General features: G+C 37.1%; 1 long non-coding RNA gene across 1 annotated transcript in view; it reads left to right on the top strand.

Annotated features, from left to right (window-relative positions):
- The window catches only part of LOC135321672 (uncharacterized), a 228,093-nt gene that overhangs the window by 151,706 nt on the left and 51,587 nt on the right, over nucleotides 1-24,800 (top strand). The window contains exon 6 of the long non-coding RNA XR_010381609.1: nucleotides 17,736-17,820. This is a non-coding gene — a long non-coding RNA (uncharacterized LOC135321672). The remainder of the gene's footprint in view (nucleotides 1-17,735; nucleotides 17,821-24,800) is intronic.

Raw genomic sequence — 24,800 nt, 5'->3', positions numbered from 1 at the left:
GAATGACTTCAACATAATCCATCATCTTTCTGGCATTCTACCAATTTTATTACTATTTTTGTTCTTTAAGACAGTAAAAATCAATGTTTATAATGTAAGATCCTGAAGTAACCTCTAAATTATTAAAAAATGATTATTCATGTGTGGCAGTTCTCCACCCACCAAAATATTTTGTTAAGTAGAATACTCTATTCTTTGTCCAGGCCAGATACATTCCACAGTAAACAGAATGTGGAAACCAATGCATACTGTTGGTGACCTTTTATTATGTGCACCAGATAAAAGCAAAAGAAGTTGCTTCAGATTCATTTTATACTGCATTATTTTAAAGGCATATATTTTCTTTGAACTGAGTCACCATAAGTTCAGACCAGTAGAAGACGTACCTCCTTCTCCACTCCATACTAGCCCTTCCTTGTTGTTATTAAATTCAACAAATGGTTTAATTTAGGATGAAACAACATATAACATGGAAGGAAATAAAACTTGATTTTGGAAAATTAAGGGTGTCTGGAATTTTATTATGGGATCCTTAGAAAAGCATGCAGGTAACAACATTTTTTTTCAAACTATTTACAGGGTAGTACTATAATAAATGCCTTACTTTTTATGTCTAATGTCATTTGAGTTACTTAATACAGGCAAAACTTCAGCATTAACTATGAATTTCTCCAAAAATTTCAGAGATAGGTATATGCTTTATGTAATGCTTGGCATAGTTTTGGGCGATGATAAATACTTAATGCTTCTGCAACAACTTAAAGAATCTTAAACTGAATTTACCATAAGTAGGGTGCCTAATAGTGGTTAATATTTTAACAAAGTCAGGAAAATTGTTGGTATTAGTGGTCTCAGCTGGACATTGTTTTAGTTTACCAGGCCAGGAGCTTGAACCTGTGATACAGGGACACTGCAGGGTGTGTGGATGGAAAACAAAAGGTCTGAAAATTCTCTAAAATTATATGTTAAGTTTATTCATGTCTACATTTTACTGTGTTGAATATACCAAATTTTTATTCCAGGTTCTGAAAAAAAATTTTAAGAATTATTGATATCTGCAAATAATTATTGGACAATCAGGAGGAGTTGGTCCTCTGAATTAAAAGCAGAATATGTGCCAGTCTGTCCCTTTTATGCACCTAAAGTCAGCCCAAACTGAATCAGTATCCAAATCTCTTTGCTGTGTAATATAAAATAATACATGATGATGTTTATATCAACACATACATACATAATGCATATCTAACCTGACTATTTAGGTGAGAAATAAATAGGGCTTGCTTAATTTTTCATAAGGCACTCCTGGCACAGTGAACAGATATACTTAGCATCATTCTAAATTTTCCCATGGCAAATCATCTTTTACCAACGGAGCAATCAACTGTCACTGGATTATTTTAGACTTTTCTTAAGAATTAAAAAAAATCTAGGCATAATCTCTTATTTAACCCAGTAGCTTAAAAAAATATATATATATATTTTTTTTTAAATCATATAACACAAAGTTGTCAAACATATAGGGAAATACATGTTTTTTTGAAGTGGAATCAGCTTGATAGTTTAAATGATTTGATCATTGATGTGTTTGGCAAATTATTTGGTGTAACCCACTTAGGAGTTTGTGTTTGTTCATTATAAGGCTGACATTATTTTGTCTTTGAGTTGTAAAGCTCCCTGGAAGTCATTCTGTACAACCTCCACCCTTTAAAGACTCCCTTTTAAGATTTATCAACAGGAATGCTTCTCTCTTTTTCTTGCATAAATCCAGTGATAGGAAACTCATTGCTTCATAAGATGTCACATTCCACTTGAAAAAATAAATAAAATCTCTGTCATTTTGTGCTACAGTCTAATTTACATTAGTTTTTGTGTTTTATTTTTATTTTTGTCTCGAAAGCAGCATTTGATATCCTCATAAGAACTCACTGTGTTAACCAAAGTCTTCATAAAAATTTGTGTCAACTGAAGCAAAACTTTTAAAGTACTACATTTATACTAAAACTTCACATCATTAGTGTACAGCTCATTGAATTTTTCCCAAAGTGATCTTAGTCATTTAACCAACTCTTTCGAAAAATAGATTATCAACTCCAGCAAGAAATCCGTCTCATACCTACTCCCAATAGCTGTGCCTCTAAAGGTAATCACTGTCTTGACTTCCATCACCTCTGATTAGTTTTTCTGTTTTTTAAGCTTAATTTAACTGGGACCAAACTGTTTGGTCTGGCTTCTTTTGCTTAATACAATGTTTATGAAATTCATTTATTCTCTTTATTGTACACTATTCTACTTTATGACTAGATTATAACTTGTTATTCATTCTATTATTGAAAGGCATTTGATTTGTTAATAGATGAACCACTAAAGACAGTTATGCAGTAACATTCTTATAGATGTCATTTGGTGCACAGGTGTATGCATTAGATATATCCCCAGGAGTGCGTTTGTTGGATCATAAAGTAAGTGTACACCTTTAATAGCTACTACCAAGCAGTTCGTCAAAGTAGCAGGACCAATACATATACTCCCAAACAGCCATGTGTGAGGGTTTGAGTTACTTTGAATCCTTGCAAGCACTTGGTATCGGGTCAGTAGTTTTCTTTGTTACTCTGGTAGTTATGACATCTTACTGTTGTTCTTATTTAAGTTTTACTCATTTTAATTTTATTAAAAATTGAGTGTTTTTTGCCTTTTTGAACATTTGGATGTCTGCTTCTGTAAACTGACTTTTCAAGATTATAGATAGGTAGATAGATAGATAGATAGATAGATAGATAGATAGATAGATAGATAGATATAAATTTTTTGTTGTAAATACATCTGTGTATGTCTATCTGTGTATTATTTCTCCCATTATGTGACCTGCCTTTTCACTCTTGATGATGTCTTTGATGAATGGAATTTATTTTAAGTAGAGTTTATTTGCCAGTCCTTTAGGTAAATCCTTTATGATTTACCTTTCACATTTAAATGTACAGTCCATCTGGAATTGATTTATGGATACAAATTAGATTTATTTTTGTTACATAAGAATATCCAATGTGTGCAGCATAACTTATTGAAAATATTATTTCTCCCTCTACCGTGGCATCACCTTTGTAATAAAATTAGCAACCATATGTGTGAAAGTCTATTTCTGTACTCTTATCTAGACAGTTGTTCTATCTTAATATTTTTGTGTTAATATTACATTTTAATTATTGTAGCTTCATAATGTCTTCATATTCTCTAAAGTAAATCCCAGCTTGTTTTTCAGAATTTTCTTGACCCTTTGCAACTCTATTTATATTTCAGAATCAGTTTGTTAATTTCTACAAAAAAATTCTGCTAAGGTTTTATTTGGAATACATTGAGTCTATAGATTATTTGAAGAGAATTGACATTTTTACAATATTTGAGTTTTCTAATCTGTAAATATCATTTAGCCTCTATTTTTAGCTTTTTAAAAATTTCTTTCAATAATATTTTGTAGTTTGCAGTGAGGAGCCCTTTCACATGTGTCATTAGATTTGTTTTGTGGTATTTGATTTACTGTGCTAGCATATGTAGTGTCATTTTAAGCATTTCTTTTTCTGTTCTTCCTTTTGTTGGTACAAGAAATGCAATTGATTTTGGTAAACTGACATTGTATTTAGTGACCTTACTAAATTCATTTATTATTTGTAGTAGTTTATTTTGTATTTTATGTTTACAATGTAATGTCAACCTGTGAATAGTGGCTGTTTATTTCTTTTATCTGTTGTTTTACTTTCTTGCTTTATTGCACTAGGGGAAAAAATTACATATGGTGTTCAATAGTAGTGGCTGTAACTAGCATCCTTGACTAAATCCTCATCTATATGGTAAAGATTTCAATATTTCACCATGAAGTATGAAATTTAATTTTGGTTAAACTGGATATCCATATGCAAAAGAATTAAGTTGGACCCCATCTTCCAATATACAAAAATTAATTCAAAAAGGAATCAAAAACTTACATTTTAAGAGCTTAGACTAGAAAACTTTTATACAAAAACATAGGCATAAATCTTTATGGGCTTGGGTTAAACAATAGTTTCTTAGGTATGACACCAAAGCACAAATGACAAAAGAAAATAATAAATAAGACTTCATCAAAATTAAAAACTTTTTTCCTCCAAAAGACACTATAAAGAAAATGCAAAGACTATACAGAATGAGAGAAAGTATCTGCAAATAATATGTAATAAAGAACTCATAGGTACAATATATAATGAACCCTTACAACTCAACAATAAAAAGACAACCCCATTAAAAAATGGGCAAAGATATTTGAATGGGCGTTTCCCAAAAAAGGTTTATGAATGGCCAATAAGCACATGAAAATAAGGGGGTTAACCTCATTAGTAATTAAGGAAATATAAATCAAAACCACAGTGTGATACCACTTCATACCCACAAAACCAGAAAGCAAATGATAACAAGTGTTGAGGCCTTTGGAGAAATAGGAATTCTTCATGCACTTCTGGTGGGAATGTAAAATGCTATGGCCACTTTGGAAAGCAGTTTGGTGATTTCTCAGATGGTTTAATATGAGTTACCATGTGAGCCAGCAATTTCACTCCTAGGTATATACCCAAGAGAAATGAAAGCGGCTACCCACACAAAAACGCATACGTAAATATTTATAGTAGCATATTCATGGTAGCCCAAAAGTTTAAAAAAAAAAAAAAGAAATGTTCATCAGTGGATGAATGAATAAACAAAATGTGCTGTATCCACACAATGAATTGCTGTTCAGCAATAGAAAGGAATGAAGTACATGTTACAACATGGATGAATCTTGAAAACATGCTAAGTAAAAGAATCCAGACAGAAAAGGCCACATATTCCACAATTCCATTTATAGGAAATGTCTAGAGTAGGCAAATCCATTGAGAGAGAAAATAGATTAGTGGTTGTCAGAGGCTGAGGGTAAGAGAAATGGGAAGTGACTGATAATGGGTACTGGATTTCTTTCTGTTGTGATGAAAATTTTAAAAATTAGGTAATAGTGGTGTTGCACATATCTGTGAAAATACTAAAAAGCCACTGAACTATATACTTTAAAAGGGTGAATTTTAAGGTATGTGAATTATATCTCAGTTTTTAAAAATTTATTTCTCTGGCAAAATTTTCCATCTTGCACTATTCTCTGGCACTGTTTTCATGGTGATTTTAAAAATCCATGTCTGATAACTATTTTTCCTTTTTTCTCATTGGTCTTGGCAGAATTACATAACAAGCTATGGCATCATAACAGAAAAAAAGAAGTTAATTCTTCTTTCTTTAAATGGGCCAGTTCTCCCTTAATGTATATTAGTGAAATTGATTTTATGAACCTAAATGTAAGATAAGATGATTCTTGTCAACTTCTGTCACCTGCTATCGCATCCACTTTCGTATTAGTTTTAGCACTCAGCTTTGTTACAACAAGTATTCCTAGCGTAAGGTATAGTTTTCTCAAATCTAAATTCTCTACAGACCCTTAGATGTAGTATTTCCAAATCTCCTCACCCCTGCATGTACAAACTTCCAGTCAGCAAGTAATGATAATCTATGGGATTATTCTGAAATAGAAGAAAAAAACTCAGAAGCTATGTCTGTATCTTTCAGATGGTCTCCAGTAAGAAAGGCTTTGAAAAAATAAAATAGAACATATGTCTAGAGCAATAAATAACTTCAACTAAGTCTCTCTTTTTTAGAAATGTAGATATTAAAGGGCAGAGGGATGGAGTATCTTGACTCGACCAGAGCTAGTTAGTAAAAGGATGGCCTTAGTCCCAGAGCTAGTACCCTTCATCTACTCACCACTTTACAATGAATTCAATTAATCTGAAATCCACTAGGGAGAGAGTAGCATATTATAAAAAGAGCATTAGAGTCTGGAGAATTCTATTCAAACTATGGTTCATACATTACCAGTCATGTGAACTTGAACAAGTATTTGACTTCTCTAAAGGATCCTCATTGTCTTTATATGTATGTAAAACAAAGATAACAGTATTGTTATGAATATTAAAGGAGACAATATGTTTTAAAGGCCAAGCACAGTGCCTAGCATATAACAGATGTTCAGTTAGCAATAACATAGAGTGAAATTAAAAATAAGGTTAATTCTGTGCCTTAAACTTGTGTAAAATGTTACGTTTTTTCCAAAGTGCAACAGTCCTTAGATATTATCACTTTTATGACATTTGATTCTGTTTCTGCTTGTGTAACTTTCTATTAAAGACAGTAACTTATAGTATTCAGTTTGTACTTGAACAACCACAGAAGATAAATAAGAGTTGTAATCATTTTATCTCATCTCATTGAAGATGTCGACTCCCCATCTTCTTATCTCCCACTCTCAAATCCTGTCAGCCCATCTGAAAAACATTCACCTACACTCCCAAACCACACCACAATAACCCAACAGAACACAAGAAGTTCCCAGAGTCCTGAAGGGTAAAGAAGTAGGGATGGGAAGGATCTGATACGATGCTTTCTATCCTTGTGGAATTTAAACTTATTTTAATTTGATAATTCCCTCAGAAAGGTTAAATATAAATTCTTTCTCAGTCCCAGTTCCCACAGAATGAGAATGTGATTTCTAGTCATGTTCTCATTAAAAGAAAATTTCACTATTGTAAAACAATTAGTTGATCTCGAAGGTCCTTTTTAATCTTCTAATTCTGACTCTATGCCCCATGAAATTTATTGCAGCGTGCTTAAATTTGTATATTGAATTGTTCCATTTGTTCATTGTGTGTATACATGTGTGCGCCGGGACAGGCATTATTGATTGACTCCCAAAACTTTCATTTCATAAGATTCATTTTAGTAAGTATTTATCAATATTACTAACTGTGTGAAAAGGTGAATAAGAAAGTGCCCTTGCCTTCAAGGGTACCATAAATTATTACAGAAAATGTCACTTAAACTTCTTCTCCACTGTGAATTAGACAAATATTTTTAGAAACAATGACTAGAGTTTATCATCTTACTTCCTGAAATGTTTATCAGCCTGTGGCTTTTTTTTTTCTTTCTTTCTTCTTTTTTCTTTCTTTCTTTCTTTCTTTCTTTTTTTTTTTTTTTTTGAGTATAGCTGATTTACAATGTTGTGTTAGTTTAGCTTCTCGTACAGCATAGTGATTCAGTTATGCATATATATATTCTTTTTCATATTCTTTTTCAGTATAGGTTATTACAAGCTATTGAAAATAGTTCCCTGTGCTATACAGTAGGGCCTTGTTGTTTATCTATTTTGTACATAGTAGTTTGTATCTGCTAATTCCAAACTCCTAATTTATCCCCCCCCACCCCTTTTCTCCTTTGGTAACCCTAAATTTGTTTTCTGTCTGTGAGTCTTATTACGGTTTTGTAAATAAGTTCATTTGTATCATTTTTTAAGATTCCACATGTAAGTGATATCATATATTTGTCTTGCTCTGTCTGACTTACTTCACTTAATATGATAATCTCTAGGCCCACACATGTTGCTGCAAATGGCATGATTTCATTATTTTTTATGGCAGAGTAATATTCCAGTGTGTGTGTGTGTGTGTGTGTGTGTGTGTGTGTGTGTGTCTGTGTGTCTGTGTGTGTGTATAAAATCACAACTTCTTTATCCAGTCATCTGTCAATGAACACTTAGGTTGCTTCTGTGTCTTGGCTGTTCTAAATAGTGTTACTATGAACATTGGAAGTACTTACATAGTCTCAAATTTGTTCCCTCCAGATATATGCCCAGGAGTGCGATTGCTGGATCATACTATAAGTCTATTTTTAGTTTTTTTAAGGAATCTCCATACTGTTATCCATAGCAGCTGCACCAAATTCCATTCCCACCAACAGTGCAGAAGGGTTCCCTTTTCTCCTCACCTCTCCAGCATTTATTGTTTGTGAACCTTTTAATGATGGCCATTCTGACTGGTATGAAGTGATATCTCACTGTAGTTTTGATTTGCATTTTTCTGATGATTGTTACTTTCTCTTAGTTTTTAAAATTTTAGTAGATAGCTTTCCACATGTTATTTATGTAAGTTGCCTATATCAAATATGGGTCAGGTTGAAACACACTGGATTGCTGTGGTGAGTGTTTCAATCTTATCACAAAATCTTCATGCCCAAGAAACAGACCATGAAGATAATATCTTAGTTATCACCAGGTTCAGATCAGACAGCATTATGAGCTCTCTTCCATTACTTGAATAGTATTGTGGGATTGGCTCAAAATTTCAGTTTAATTTTCTCTACTGTTTTCACATATGCTGAAGTGTGAGCTAGCTATCGAAGGGCTAGAAAAGCACTTATATGATATCTTGTCTCCCACAGCTCCAAGTACACAGCTTTACCAGAAGATGTTTGTGTACTACAGCATATTTAAACCGGAAGGGATTCTAGAGAACGTTTTGATCCTCTGCTTCATTTTATTGTGAAAAGAAGCAGGTCTATAGGAAAGAAGAGAATCCCTCACCCCCACTTTTATGAGTGCACTAGCAGCATAAGTAAAACCAGAACTTGATCAGCTGGCTCTCAATTCAGTTGTCTTTCCCCTCAAACTCATTAAGTAGATCTTGTTTATTAATTAAAAGGACTGCTTGAAATGTGTCTGTGCCTTTCCTGAAGGGGTTCTCCTGATCACTAGCAGCTGAACCCTTCTTTACTAAATATTTTTATTGCATCCATACTTAAGATGGGGATGGTCCATAAAATACAACACAGAGAATCAATCAAGTTCCCTAAAGGGGAGTGGTATTTGTCCTCTTAATCAAAGCAAATCATACTGGCATCATTATCATATTCCATGACAATGAGAAAGTCCAAAGATGATTCCTCAACTGATGAAGGATTCCGACAACACTGGTATGTCATCGTTTTTCTGCTTACCCCATCTTGGAGCTGATTTCTCCACTGCCTATCAGGGTCTAAAGGATTGTGCTTTTTATCTTTCTGGAAAACTCCTTTTAAAATAACAATAAACAGGTTTTAATGTATTAAGCAGTCACCATAGAAGGTCTCACATATATGAAGCTATTTACCATACTCATTTATATAAGAAGCCCTATGGGATAAATTTGTATCATGTATTATACAGACTTATCAAAAGAAAGAAGAAACTTTAAAGGACAATAGAGTACAAAAGAAAACAGTTATGAATCCATGAACAAGTAGACTAACATTAGATCACTTTCCAGTATAGTTTCATATAAAGTATAAAGAGGTGAGGGAAATGATCCATTAAAAACTGATATTAGGGAATTGGAATCATTAGGGGAGACATGATAAATACATACTGTCACTACTTCCACCTGTTTGTAAAAATTTTTTAATTTAGGAGTGTCCGCTTTCCTTTCCCCAAGAGTCTAATCAGAATTTAAATTGGGGGTGTTTACAAGGTTTCTGATCTAAAACTTTCCCAGACATAAAGGGTCAAAAAAATACGTCCTGGCCTACTTGGAAGGTGATAGTTTCTTCCACCCTCTAAACACTGGAAATTATCATCACTGCGACAAAGAATAAGGATTAACCATTTTATATGATGTAATTATAGGTTAAGTCTTCTAAGCACAGGTGAAGTGAAAACAGAATATGAGTAGGGTTCATTTGCCCACTCTAAAATTCAGAAGTGGCATAACAGTCTGTTTCCAAGGTTCACATTACTACAGTCAGCATGCATGGTCTGTGGCCCAACACTGCAAATTCCAAAAAGGAAACCAGCATATACAGCCATTTTATTCTACTCCACGTGTCCAGGTGTCACTCATTCACCCTCTACTGAAAGTTGAGGAGTTTGGAGGCCAGGCAGGTAAATTTGCTTTCCACACCATCCCTATGAGCTTTTGTCTAAATTATCTGGCTCCGCAAAAGATCAGCTTGAAACTTATTGCTCACCTCTTATCTATTCAATGGTTTGATGGAATAGCAAGGAATATCGTTAAAGACAATGAGGCATCAACTCCCTTAATTATTCTCTCTTAAGAATCTGCCATTTCAGACCGTCTATTTCAGATTTGTAATGGTGACATTTTAACCTCTTCTTGATTAAAGGTTTCTATCTCCATCTCAAAGAATGCTTACTTATATGTGGTTTCTCACAAATGGCTTAACCTTTCTGCATCTCAGTTTCACCCATTATAAAACAGAGATAATTACAGTGGGTTCTATTTGCCCAGCATGTGGCAGGCATGCTCCATGCCTGGACTCCCTGTAAGGTCTTCATACGGAGTTCGAAATATGTCCTAAGAACAAAGAACTGAAAATAGAATTGGAACTAAAAACAAGGTAGGGCTAAAAGCAGGGGGGAGTTGAATGTTGATGTTCTGGAGTCCTTTGGTATCTTTCTGCCTTTTATACATTTAATTAATCTACCTAAAATACGTATATATATAAAAACATCCTGTACAACTTTGCAACTAGAAAGATGAAAATTTTCAAAGTGTTTCATCAAGCTTACAAGTGATACAGCACTTTTCCTTTTTAACAGTTATAGAAACACAAAGTTGCAAACTGATGTGGTTTTAGTTTTCAACGTTATTTTTCTAAGGGAGAAAAAGAGTGGGATACTGATATTTTAATAAAGAAGTGAATTACTATCCCATGATTTCTCCATTAGGAATGAAAACAGGCTGCACTTACAGAAGGGGCTGTATTAATTTTTCAGTAATTTAAATTTGAATGACATTTATGCTTCCATTTTTTAAATTATAGACTTTTTGTTTTGTCATTGAAAAGTGCTTTTAGGCAATCTACTCCATCATTAGTGATTGATGGTTTTGGTCTATATTGGTAAGTACTTTGGAAGTGCTTCTCACATAATATAGATAATAATCAATAAATTCCAATAACTATGAACATATCCTTGAAGCAATTTTTTCTTTCCTTGGATTGAGAGAGCTATGTAGAGCTGTTACTAGTAACATACTATCAAAATGTGATCCTTAATCAGAACTAATCCACTGCTGTTGATAAACACTTGAAACTTCAGACGTTTTTGACCACAATATTCACTATTAGAGTAATGTTGGCAGCCTTAAATTGTCCCTTTTGTGACTTTCTTTAGTTGAATAATAAGGCTTACCAATTAATTTTAAAACACATGTACTTACACCAAAATATTCTCACAAGGCAATGGCTCTTTGCTTTAGATAATAGAATTTTGACAGGAAGAAATTATTTGCCAATAAATAAATCCTAGCATATGAGGTAAATGTATTCTTTAGTTTGGTTGGTGAGACAAAATTCCAATATCTTTAAATTTCCTTCTAAATATAATAGTTCTTTGTGATATTAGACATGTAAAGTTTATACAGTTTTAAGTTTTGTAATTATCTTCTAAGAAAAATGGATAAAACCTTCTATATGTCTCAGCTGTTTAAAGAAATAGTATTTTCACATTGATCAGTCTTCTACCATTCCCTGAACACTTGAAGAGCTTTCAAGTTTACTAAGTTAATTCAAATTTTAAAATTGAAATTTGGCAAGTGAATATAGTTCCGTGTAACTGAAACTTGCCCAAATTTCTATTTGTTTGATAACAGTTCTGTGACATTCTAGATTTGATTTTTTTGTTTGATGGAACAGCAAGGAATATCGTTAAAGACAATGAGGCATCAACTCCTTTAGTTATTCTCTCTTAAGAATCTGCCATTTCAGACCATCTATTCAGACCTATATCATGTTTCCTTTTCTTCCCCCTTCAAACTGTTAGATTTCAAGCAGACAACTAAGGGTTAAGGAATTAATTGATATTTTGAATCTGTCAAGAACCACTCACTCAGGCTCCCAAGCCTCTTGGTCCTATTTCGAGAATGGCCTGCCCCATATAAGCCATAATACAGTTTGTAAATTGTCCAACTTAGTTGTTCAGCTGCCGTAGTCTAAAGTTTAAAAATATGTAAGTGGGTCAGTTCTAAAATTAATTCAGCCTAACTTTGCCTGAAAACACTAAGAATATTACCAATCACGAGGGCCAAAATATCGCCCCCAAGCAGACAGAAACAATCCCTGGAGAATGACTGTCCAGGATGATGGCTTCGTGACATGCCCACTCTACTCCCACGAGGGCAGTCCTTGATTACAACCCAGGGTGCTCTGATCCTGCGATCAGACAAGAAAGTTGTCAGTTTGAGCTGGTGTGCAAATGAAAGTAGGCTGATCAAATGAAGCACAGTTAAATGATAGCAATCACAACTAACATTTATTGAGCACTTATAGTTTACCAGACACTCACGCTCATTTAATCTTCCAACAATTGGAAAAGAGAGGCATTATTATTATGCCTATTTTACAGATTTAAAAACTGGGTCTGGATGACAGCTGGAACTTGAAGAAAAGTCTCAGAAGTCTGTGCCTTTAATTACCACATTATACTGACATTGTGCTTAGATTGCCTACCTTTGTGTCTCTTCATCATTCACTAAGCACTTACAGTGTGTCAGTCACCCTGCTAGTGATTAGGGGTAGAATGACGAGGTCTCTATCTTCAGATAAGTAATATAGTAAAAGAGATTGCTGTGGACTAAATTGTGTCCCCCCCCCCCCAAATTCCTTTGTTGAAGCCTTATCCTTCAGTGTGATTGTATTTGGAGATAGGGTCTTTAAGGAAGTAATTAGGGTTAAATGAAGTCATAAGGGTGGGGCCCTAATCTGATAAGACTGGGTGCCCATGCATGGAGAAAAGGTCATTTGAGAATATAGTAAGGAGACAAGGAGAGGGGTCTCACCAGAAACCAATTCTGCTAATGCTTGGATCTTGGACGTCCAGCCTCCAGAACTGTGCAAAAGTAAATTTCTGTAGTTGAAGCCACCCAGTCTGGGGTATTCTTTAGGGCAGCCTTGAAGACTAATACAAAGACGGGTACATATATTATTTTCTATAAAAGAATATGGAAAGAACCAGTAGGTGTATAAATTAAATATTTGGGAAGAATAAATTTCATTTTTCTTTAATAAAAATATGAAGCTAGTTTACAAAATTTAATTCTTAGAAAACATGCAGTTTCTTTGCTTTGTCTATAGCTGACCTGGTCTTCTTCAAGAGACCTTGCCTCTGGTTTGTTGGGAGAAACATTAACTACTTGTCCAACCCAGTTTAAAACTTAATCCAGTACATCAATTGAAATAATAGATTGAGATAATATTCAGGAACTCCAGGAAACTGTTTCCAGTCTCTCAGATTTCTTACTCTTTGTTCTGCCTCCCAGGTTCCTCTCCAACAGGGCATCTGGGTGTGGGGTAAGGGTGGCAGGGATGGGAAGTTCCTTTGTTAAGTAGTCTGGCTCTTCCAGTGATGTTCCTTGAGTGCCTAGTTTCTGGATGCTCTGTAGTCCTCCAGTGCTAAAATCTGAGCAAGAAAATTGTGAACCATTCTTTTAGCTTCCACGATGTGCAGATTGCTCTCCTAGCAGGTTCAGCCTCATTTTTGCTTGTGTTGCTGCTATAAACACTAAGCTGAGTGTCGCATTCAGTACCAGCCTAGGTGGTCCACTCACAGAAACAGACCACACTGCCATGTGTTGGCACACTGCCAGTCAGACTCTTAGCTACCCAGGGGCCTATAATACACAGGAAAGGGTAAGAGTGAATTGGAGAAATAAAATTCCAGGTTGTGCCGTTAACATAACTCTGTTATGGCTGAACCCCAGCCAGGATGGTACAAAGAAAAGTCTGAGGGGTCCTCCACGCAGAGTCCCAAGTAGGGATGGGGGCAAGGCCTCACTCTGCTTCCAGTGATATCTTTACTCATAGAAAGGATGTGTCTCTTCATCGTAGCCTCCCACGTCTCTCTTTTCTTGACACATTTTTTCAGGACCAGAAGGAGACAGGCTGCTTTTTCCCTATCCTCTTCCTGTCGAGAACGCTTATGTAAAAATCTATGGACCACTTTCCTAAGTCTATGCTAATGATAGATAATGAAATTTGGAAAGTCCAGTTGTCGGTCACTGAAATCCAGATTATGGCCTTGCTGCAAATTCTATTCTTGAATATTAATTACTACCTCAGACTTTTCCTTTTCATTTCTTTTGGAAGAAACCTTAACGAAATCGAAGCAGAACGATCTCTTCAGTGGAGTTTAACTCAGAAAGGCAAAAGAGTGCACCACGTAAATTATGTTCAACATATAGATCCTATTATACTCCTGCTGAGGGGCTAGAGGTGAATGATTGATTCTGACTTAAAAATGCTTCCCAGAAGAGATAACCTTTGCGCTGAATTCAGAAGGAAGAAAGGAATATTTGTTAAAATATTTTTAGGAGTGACACAGTTTAAAAATGCACAGCCATGCTTCCTGTCTAAATTGGGCATGTTTTTGTATCACCAGAGAATAGGCATTAACAGCAACAGGATTATTTGAGAATTATGGATCATACTCAATAAATCTGAAAAAAAAATCTACCATTGGTTGCAGACAGTGTAAAGCACCTATTTATTACATGCTAGGAATTGTGCCAGGTGTTGCCCAAAATGAAAAGACACACTCCTTACTATCAAGCAACATACAAGCATGCTATCGAAAATGTTTAGCGTATAGTGGGGCACACACATTTTAGAAGGGAAGGAGTGTTGTAATCACTAAGTAGTGTTAAAAAATAATTTTCCAAATGATGAAAGTCAAGTATTTCATAGGAAAATCTGGACTAACCCTTGTGCTGGTGTCCCATCTATCCAGTTGTTCAGACAGTCACAGATAGCCCTTTGCTTGCATTCTATGAGAAGAAAGATGAGATAAAAGCTTGTTGAAAGATTATAGGTAGAATAGGGTGTATTTTGGCACAAATGCTTACTATTGAAATTCTGTTCACAATAATTACTAAGACTTTTAATCACCTGTCCAATAGGTATTTTTAAATGTATAAGTTTATACTCATTATTCTTTAATTTCATAACACTGTAAGAAGAGTTCACAAAATACAGTTCTGAAAATATAATATAAAACTAATCATTCTCCATTTACTGAGTGAACATTATTTCTTTCTCTTAACCCACAGTGCTAATTTTTATGTAAAATATAGTTTATTGAATACAAAAATATGGTATAAATGGAAATGAGGCTGGTAGGAAAACTAGCTTATGGAAGTAATAGTGTTATGACTAAATACAAATATCATCTTTGATTAATCAGCCACTCATGTATAAAATTTATCATCTACAGCTGTATTTAAATTGATGACTTTCTATAAATTCCAGCATTACTGCAAATGGTGGGCACAAGATTGGGTTTCAGAAACACACCATGCTGCACTTCTGCTCCCACTGACTCTGTAATTTTAGAGGGGAATTACTTACTGTCCTCATGAATTATCTCATATGCTGTTCAACAGTAAATAAAAGTAGAACCTCCTCTTAAAACATACTGAATTTGTAACCAGCAAAGTCTTGACTATCTTAATGAAAGGGAAGCCCAGACATTTGTATATTAGACAAGCAACGGTGGTTTCAAAATTCTGCAGAATTTGGGCTGCAGGGTGGAGATCTGGTGAAGCCAAGGATCTTGAGTTGAAGTCACAGCTGCAGAGCAGGTTCACTGCTTTAATTTAGGTTGTATATTGTAGTCAATAAAAATATCAGTGTTTTATAAAATCTTATTTGGCTTTTACATAAGTATAAGAAAGCACAAATCTTCACATGGAAAATGTTTTCATTACAGTTGTCCCTCAGTATCTGTGAGGGATTGGCTCCAGGGCTGCCTCGCAGATACCAAAATCAAGGATGCTGGAATTACTTATATAAAATGGTGCACTGTAGTCGGTCAGACATATCAACAGTTTCTCCATCCCACGGATACAGGGGGCCAGTGTATTTTTATATAAGATGTAGTTTAAAATATTATTGGGAATTAATATATTCCCCGTTCCTCAAACCATTCAGTGGCTTTGCCACTACAGACATAAAATCTTAGGTGAATAACCTTCATGTTACCCGAAAAGGTAAAGACCCCAGTTCTTGTCATACCTGGAAGAGAAATAGGGAGATGGTGTGTTGTGTAGCGAAAGATTTTAAAAGGTTTACTTAGAAAAGGACAAGCACACCTCCAAGAACGGGAGGCGGGCTGATCCAAAGGAGGAGAAGTCGCGGTTTTTGTCTCCCCTTTCTCTCACACCCTCGCTTAGAGGCGGTCTCTTGATAGATTGACAGCTCTTGTCCCCGGAGTGCTTAGTCATGTTTGGCCCCTTTGCACATGTCCTTGCCCATGACAGATACAGAAAAACCCTTGGGGTTGACCTAAATCGCCATGTTAGTTATAATACAATGAACATTGGGTCACATTGATTAAGTCCTTTCCACTACCGCGCAGTCGTGGCTGTCGGATTCTAACCGGTTTCTTGCTGGCGCTCATTTAGAAGTAAAGTCCCTTTATGCTGGAGGCGGGCACGGTGCCATCTTCCAGACCATTCTTCCTCTCCTCTACTCATCTGCCTGGTGCACCCACTTACCTATCTACCTAACACTCATATCTTTCTTCTAACACTAACCCTGTCCTAAACTCGAGTTATATACTTACCTTCATTGTCAAAGGCATATTAAACTTATTATGTCCAAAATTATGTTCATAACTTACTACACTCTCCCTAAACATTTTTCTCTTTCAGATTTTCTGTTTTAGTTGATGGCACCACTATCCAACCAGTCATCAAAATGGCTTCATTCTTGATCCTTTTCTTGGTCTCATCTTCAATTGTAATTCCTTCTATATCCCATATGGAGGCATCAGCATCCATCCAACAATTCAGGCCAGAAGTGTGGAGCAGAGTCATGTTCAATATCCATCTCATCTATCTAGCTAGAGAGGCAGTGATAGTAGCAATGAAGATATACTCCCTCCCCCGATGCAATCAGTCACCAGGGCTGCTACCAACTGATAAGTGTTGGATTTATTCTCTCACATGGTGGAGGGGTAAATCAGACTGAGCTTTGTGTAAACTTAAATACTTGGAAGATTCAAGTATTCAAGGTTCAAGGTCACACAACTTGACTACTTTAATTTCATAGCAGAACAGCATGCAGAATCAGAACTGGAATGCAGCCCATGACCAAAATGGAAATAAAAAGGCGCAAGAAGGAAGCTGATCACAAGACAAGAGTTCAGTCCCTAAAATTAAGTATAAGACCTGAATGAGTCAAGAATAGAAGACAAGGTTGAGCCTCTGTGCTACAAGCCGAGGATCTTATCTATTTCCTCTGATTAGAGACAAGATTTGTTGAAGAATCAGGGGCAGAACCAAACAAACACCTATACATCTATACATGCATACATAAAAAATTCACAATATGTAACAATATACAGAACTGCAGAAGCCTTCAAGTCATTAGTCTTTTTCAATGCCACTCTGAAGCCCGAATTCTTAGGTTCTAACTTAAACTCTGCCATATGCTATATGATCTTGGAAAAGTAACCCACATTCTCTGAGCCTCGTCTGTACAACAGGGAGTGTAAAACTATCTACCCCATAAGACTGCTGGGAGGTTTAAATGAAATAGCTCCAGGGTAGTAAGTAAACAACACATTTTGTCATTACATATTGAAACCTCATGCAGTGCAGCCTTTAACAGGAACTAACTTCCTTTAGGGTAACAGTCTAATTTTTTTTTTCCTCTCTCATCACTACATAGATGATACCCTAATCCCTGTATCAGGTCAAAAAGCTCACCTATGCCTTTTTTATCTTTACTATTTATTTAGATGTCTCCACTTGAATGGTCTTTTATACATTTTACAAAATCTGAAACTTAGTTCTCTTTTTTTCTCTCAGTTTTTAATGCAGCAATAATGCCAGCAAATAATTGAGAACTCTGGGTGAAGAGATGCCAAAGAGAGACAGCATTCCTCCCTTTAAGGTAAGTTAAACTTAGTTTTCTCAACTACCCAACTCCTTAAAAATTTGGAACAGTTCTTCTTTTTACTATTGTGAGGCTGGGCACCCCATGAGAGGTGAAATTGATATGTTGTGAGGGTGGTGGGAATGAGGGGGACATTCTCATATTTTCTCAACTGAAAGCTGCCAGAGAATGACCTTTGTATTCTTCAACAAGTCCTTACAGGACAAGTCACCATGGAGTCCCTGTGGGGAGCCTCCCTCAGTAAAGGAGGCAAGCAGCCCATTACCTCAGGAAAAATTATTTGGGAATTTTAAAAGGAAAACTTACCTTCCTTTGAGGAGGGTTTGTATGCAGATAGGTGTCATATTCTGGAGCCAGCCCTCACTTAGCATTCCTGATATCAGCTAGCACACTGGAGATGCTGGCAAAGCTGAGAATAAAGGGTTCCAAACACCTGGAAGGGAATGGGGCTGCCTTCACTTTGAGAAGTTGAGTAGTGATCTGGAGCAGCTGGTAGCCATTCTTGCACCAGAACTTCACGTTGCTCAGCATGAGGTGGACCAAGCCTGAGCAGTACCACGTGGCAGAAGGAGCAATCCCAGTGCCCGCCCCCCCCCCCCCCCACGCAGCCACTGCGTGTGCCCAGAGCACAGTGGTGGTTCACAGGGAGGGTGACAGGATCGGCTGAGAGAGCATGGCAATGGGAGTAGGTCAGGAAGATGTACTGCCATCGGAGATGGAGATGGAGATGATGGATGAAGACCTAATCAAAGGCAAGGGTGGTGGGGATGATGAAAGGTTGGCAGTTCACGACCGATTCTGCCAGAAAAGCAAGGAACCTGGACATTAAGGATGGTGGTGACAGAATAGTGAAGTCACAAAAGTTAACAGAGGAATCAAGTTCCAGAGTGGAGAAACCAACAGTCAAACAATGATGTTGGGCTGCACCTCGCAGGCTCACAGGCCTGTACTCACTGGAGAAAGAGCCCGTTGTCAGCAACAGAGACATCAGTGATTTAGTGGACACGGGAGCTTACAAGTCTGAAGCAAGGTCCTGGAGCATCAGCCCGCCATGTGTGGTGGATGGTGGGCAGGGCATGGTGGCAGCCTTTGCTCCCAGGGACAGGGGGAGGTTAGCGGTGACCAGGGGAACCGACTTCAGGTGGGCTCATTGGTTACCAGGGAGATGAGCAGAGGGACACACCCCTCAGCGTCCCTCCCTCTTTGATAAGAACAGCCACTGGCTGGGGCCTGGGGCAAGTATGTAGGAAGGTCAGTCATGTGAGTTGGGTGGAGGTGAAGCAGGAAAAGGTCGAGCAGGGGATGTACTGGGAGCAAGGGAACAGCCACCTTGAATGGCCTGACCACATAGATGACTCGAGGGAGAGGAGGATATAGGCTGAGAAGAGATGAGATTTCCAGAAGATTGCTTGTAAACAGCAGTACTTTTCATAAAGAACAAAAGGCCCAAGTGGCAAAGGGAGCGGTGAGACAAAGCGAGCACTGTCATCTGTGTGCTCATTTGAAGAGGGAGTTCAAGGTGAGAGTGACATTGAACACAATTAGGAAGGAAGGGATTTCAGTGTTTCATCATTCCTCCTGAAATTCCTCTTTCCTTTTGCCCTCATGAGATTATCCAGTGCCTTTGGCTGTTTCCTCTGCTTGAAGAATCTTCCCCCAGATGTCGAATGGCTCATTTCCTGGCTTCTTTAATAACCTTCACCATAAAACAGCCCTCTTATGTAAAATTACAAGCTCCCCTCTGGGAACACACGCGCGCGCGCGCGCACGCACACCTTGTCCCCTTTCCCTGTTTTCACCTTCGCCTTAGCCTATGTCAGTACTTAACACACTATACATTTGCCTTATTTATCATGGTTTATTGTCTGTCTTTCCCATTACAACTGAAGGTCCATGAAGGCAGGGATTTTTGCTCCAGCACCAAGGACAGTCTCTACTGCCTTACTATATGCACTCAATAAACACTTGCTGAGTGAATAATTCAGTTACTGGGTGTGTTCTTTGTAATCTCAAATGGCTGGTCTCCTCTAGGGATTTTCATGTTCACATAGGAAATTTCACCCAGTAACTTCTTTCTTAAGTGATTCTTGATTCACTTCTCCACTCCATTGAAAATCATCTGTCCTTGTGTTCCATTCTCTTGGAATTTTTCTAGATGATTGGAAATTATTCTTAAAAAAACATATCTGGGTGAATACAGATGGTTAAAATTAATGTAGAGTGTAATCCAGATACTGTTTTCCATTGTGGGGACCCTCAGTGACTCATCGCAAAGAATCAGTAATGTGAAAATCTCAGGAAATGTGACAGTCTTTGGGGAGAAAATGTGAGGACAAGCAAGTGTTAAACACAGTTTGCCTTCTGTGTCTGTGTTCAGCCTTGGGTCTTCCAGTGTAATCACTCTGGCTTAAAGCTGATGTGTTGGAAAAATGAAAATTAGTGAATTCAATAGCTGTTTTCTAAAATGGACAATTCATTAGGAAATATTTTTTAGGACCAATATGGGTTTTTTAGCCAAGACATTTTTACTTGACTACTATTTAAGCCAGTTTCCTCTTGTTTAGTCCACAAGGAAGAGTGAATAGCTAGTTCTTGTGATCCATCTTTCTCACAGTAATATTGTGAGAGTTTAATAAAGGACAATACAAAGAGAGATAATGATGGCTTTATTCTTAAGTAGCTCCATGTCACCTTGCTATTTCTTGCTTGTAATTCACTAATTAAATGTCAGTTCCCAGTAGCTACATGGATAAAAGTATTATTTGACATAATCTAAAATAGGATCTCGGTATACTCAGTTGGGCTTGGACACTGATACTGATTGTCCTCCCATTCCTCACATTCGGCCCAGTCTCTCCAGTCTCCTTTACTGTTCTCCCCCTCCCTCTACTACTCACCTGTCAATTCCCACCCCATTTCCCAGCATGCCCCGGGATAAGGGAATGCTCACCCCTCTCCATCTGTTACTTAATATTACCAGCTCCATACACATTGCCCTAGTGTTGTACCCGGCTACCTACAGGTTTCATGCTGGTTTTGTTTTCTGGCTCTTGTTTTATCTTAATTTCAGGAACTGTGTCCCTAAAGATAACTAGGCTAGAACCAAGAACCAGTGTCACAGTGTCAATAAACTTACTGTGAGTGAAGCATTCAGTGAGGAGGGAGTAAGCGATGAAGTTAGCAGAAAGCGGCAGCCACAGTCAAAACTTATTTGTTGTCAGATTAACCTCCCCCAGAATAAAAGCAAATGTGTGATTTTGCCAATGGAAGGACAGCAATGTGCAGAATAAGATTGTTCTAAGAATGGGCACTACCCAGCTTCTCTATTTCCTCATTTTACCCTGAACAGCACTAAAATCGTGAGAGTATTTTGAGAAAATGGAGTTGTTTCTTGAAGAAGATTCCATAAAATAAATGACAACAACAAAAAAACCCCAGAAGAATCATAATGACAAATAACACTTGGATGACACCCTGCACAACATCACGGGGGCAGGAAACTAAGTTACAGAGAATTCAGACGACCTGCCTCAATTTACAAAGATAGCACATTCAGCTTTCAAACTCAGGTCTTTGGAATCCATACCCAGTGGTCTTTCTACTCTGTTATAACTATAGCCAAGTCTGCACATTTTCTGACCTGTGTGCCAGTAAGGAAAAAAGATAACTATATTGTGTATTATAAAGCTTAAATTAATTCCTTCCCTATTTGGCTGAATTCTTGTCTGATACATTATTATAGTATAAAGAGTACAATACAGGTCGTCTGTGTTTCAGGTAAATTCCTATTGCAGTAAATACTGTCACAAAGAAGTCTTGACTAACCAAGCTGTTTCTTTGATACATAAAACAGTCACGTTGGTCTGATTATATTCAATTTTGTACAACATTTAAGGGCTTTGTCTGGTGCAGCTTTCTCAGTCACCAGGAGAATAAGCATCATTGCACATTGCTCAGATTGGATGTAGGAACAGAAACAGACTTGAACCGCAGTTGAATTCTTTATGCTCCTTGTGTCCTAAAAATCATGTCCATTATTACTGGTATTTTTCTGAGTAATCCTTCTTCAGACCTGTCAAACACCTCAAGGAAATTCATCTGAATTCCCAAGTTTTAAGCAAAACGTAATTCCACAAAGACTCCTAGGAACTATGATTAATGGAAAGCAGAGAGCTAATTGCGACATCTCGTTTCCCATACTGTTTTTGAAATACGTATTACGTTCCAATGGACATCAAAGGGGCTGAATGTCAGCTCTGTTTATCCTCTGAATTCTGCACAATATGCATTCTAGGAACTACTCAAAGAGAACAGAATTTCATTTTAACTATTTGTGTATTCCAAAATGTTTGTTTTGCATACAAAGTAGATACATTTGTTTTTAAGAAAAGAAACTCTAAAAATAGTAAATATATTTTAGGATTCTTGTTTCCTTTTTTAAGACATCTTAACCAGTTTTGCTTACAAAAGTTGTTTTATGCCTGATTACTGAATTTTTTGCCTCTAATAAGAATATTTTAAGTGTGCCTGTGTATGCCCAAAACCCACTATCTGTTCCTAATAGCATTGTTAGTTCTATGGAAAGATTACATCTTCCCCATTGTCTGTGAAATCTTGGTGGTCCATGAAATCTGGGGGCCTGCCTCCCACTAAGCCTCAGAGGCAGATGCTTTCTTTCATTGCCCTTACACAACAAGAGGAAAGGCACATGGCCTATATTTGGCCAAACTGAGAAGTTGTCATTTGGGGTAAGTGAAGCCAAAAAAAGAAGAAACAATTGGAATTCCATTTCTCCCAGGGTAGTTCCAACCAATTTTTTTTTTTATACTGAGGTAAAATTTTATAAGGTTAACATAAAATTCATCATTAACCATCTGAAAGTGCACAACTCATTGCCGTTTCGTATGTTCACTACGTTGTACAGCTATCCCCTCTATCTTGTTCTGAGACGTGCTCATCACACTAAAAGGAAATTCCAAACTCATTCCGCAGTGACTGCAAGTTCTCCCCTCTCCCCAGCCCTGGCAAGCACAGGTCTGCTTTGTGCCTCTGTGGATTTGTGTAGGATGGTTAGTTCATATACATGAAATCATACAACATGTGGCCTTTTGTGTGTGACTTCTTTCACTCAGCACAGTGTTTTCCAGCTCCATCTCGGTGGTAGCATTATTGGCACTGACCAGTCTGTTCTTGCCCCCAGACCTTTCCTAGCTCTCTCTGCTCCTGCCTTGGCCTCTGCACCTCACAAGCCTGGTGCTCCAATCATCCCAGCTGCTCAGTTAGTGCCCTTCTTCTTGCAGAACTTTACCTTTCCCATTAGCCAGTCGCTGGTTTCTGTTTTTCACAATTGATAGTGAATTGACACACTTCCTTACTGAGCCCATTAATTAGTAGTTTCTAACTGGATACAAAAATCTGAAGGCTTATTTCCATTTTCTACTCTCTTTTCTTATGCCAAATAAAAATATGAAAATGATAGAGATTTATTTACCTTCCTTCACTTTCAGTACCACTGTTATGGAGTCCTTGTTTTCATGCAAAGGCATTGCATGCGTAAGACAAAACAGATCTGGGTGTCCAGGTGACTCATTTCCTCCCTTTGGATAATGCAGGGAGAAATTAGCTCAGCAGGTCCTAGCTCAAGGGAAGAACAGATTGATATTAGAGGCTAGGATCCAGAGGCCCCTTCTCTCTAACAAGGCCAGTTCCTCCCACAGGGGAAGAATGCTTGACTAGATGTATCCCTGATGCCCCTTTAGCTGAGCACTTTGCATGGTGCACGCAGCCAAGTTAGACACAATCTAAACCCACTTCTATTTGGGATTGTGAGAATTTAGAAAATGGTGTTCACTTTGCTATTTCTTTGCTTAAAAACTTTTCTCCTAATAAAATCTATTTTATATTTACACCATGTGATACTAGAAGTATGTGTTCATATCTTCTTGGTGTAACAAAACCAATCCAATAAGCACAATGAGAGACACAAATATAAGTAAGACAAAAGTCCTTATTCTTAAAGAGCTCAAATCTAGTAGGGAAAACACCGTGAACACAAACTACAGTAAGGTAAATATTGGTGTTTGAAGCATAAATCCTGTAGTATCCAGTTAGGGAACATCCAAAGTTTGCTGAAACACTTCCTTTGAAGAAAGAATTCACTCTTTCCTGAAGCAGATACTAAAGGTCCTGCACCCTTCCCCCCACAACATATCCATGTCGGTTGGTGTGCCTCCTTGTAAAACTACAGAAGGGAGCCTTCCCTTCATCCAGCTGAGGGGCCTTCAAATATCTGAAGATAGTCGTCACATCAAATTCACTCTTGCAGAGTCTGAATATCCTCAATAACTTCAGTTGTCACATAGCTACAAAGTTCCGTGGAAACAGAGGAGGGAGAGACCATGTTTAGGTGTGGACCTGAGCTGTATTTATTGAGTAAGCAGTATTCACTTTAGGTTGAAGCATTTCTATAAACGATGGCAAAAGGAGGGATTATCCCAGGTGGAGTGAGCAGAGATAATTAGATCCCAAAAATGTAAATAGTTCCTCAGGGGTGTCTGAGGAACAACAGTGAGACCATCCATGTAGATTAAGAGCATAAACTAATTTGTAGTATCGATAATTAGAAACTTTGAAACACTTTTGAACAGAAGAATGACATGATAAAAGATATGCTTTGGGAACATTGCTTAGGTGTGAAAGGGACCTAGAGAGAGAGAAATAAGAGGTTATTATGGAAATTTAAATGGGATGTAGCAAATGCCTGAAATAGAAAAATGATGGGAGTTATGATAAGAATAGAGGAAATGCAAGATTTGGTACAGAAATAGAACCACCATTCACAGTACTACCATATCTATCTCTTTCCTTTATTTTAATATTAAGAAATCACTGCATAAGATTTGTAGATTATATACTTCTACAAAGGCAGGATGGTGAAGTAAAAAGCAGCTTTAGAATCAGACGGACTGGAGTGAAAA

Source organism: Camelus dromedarius, chromosome 7 (assembly GCF_036321535.1).
Source record: "Camelus dromedarius isolate mCamDro1 chromosome 7, mCamDro1.pat, whole genome shotgun sequence".
Lineage (NCBI taxonomy): Eukaryota > Metazoa > Chordata > Mammalia > Artiodactyla > Camelidae > Camelus > Camelus dromedarius.
The sequence above is the reverse complement of the archived record's forward strand: the minus strand, read 5'-3'. Positions and strand labels throughout refer to the sequence as shown.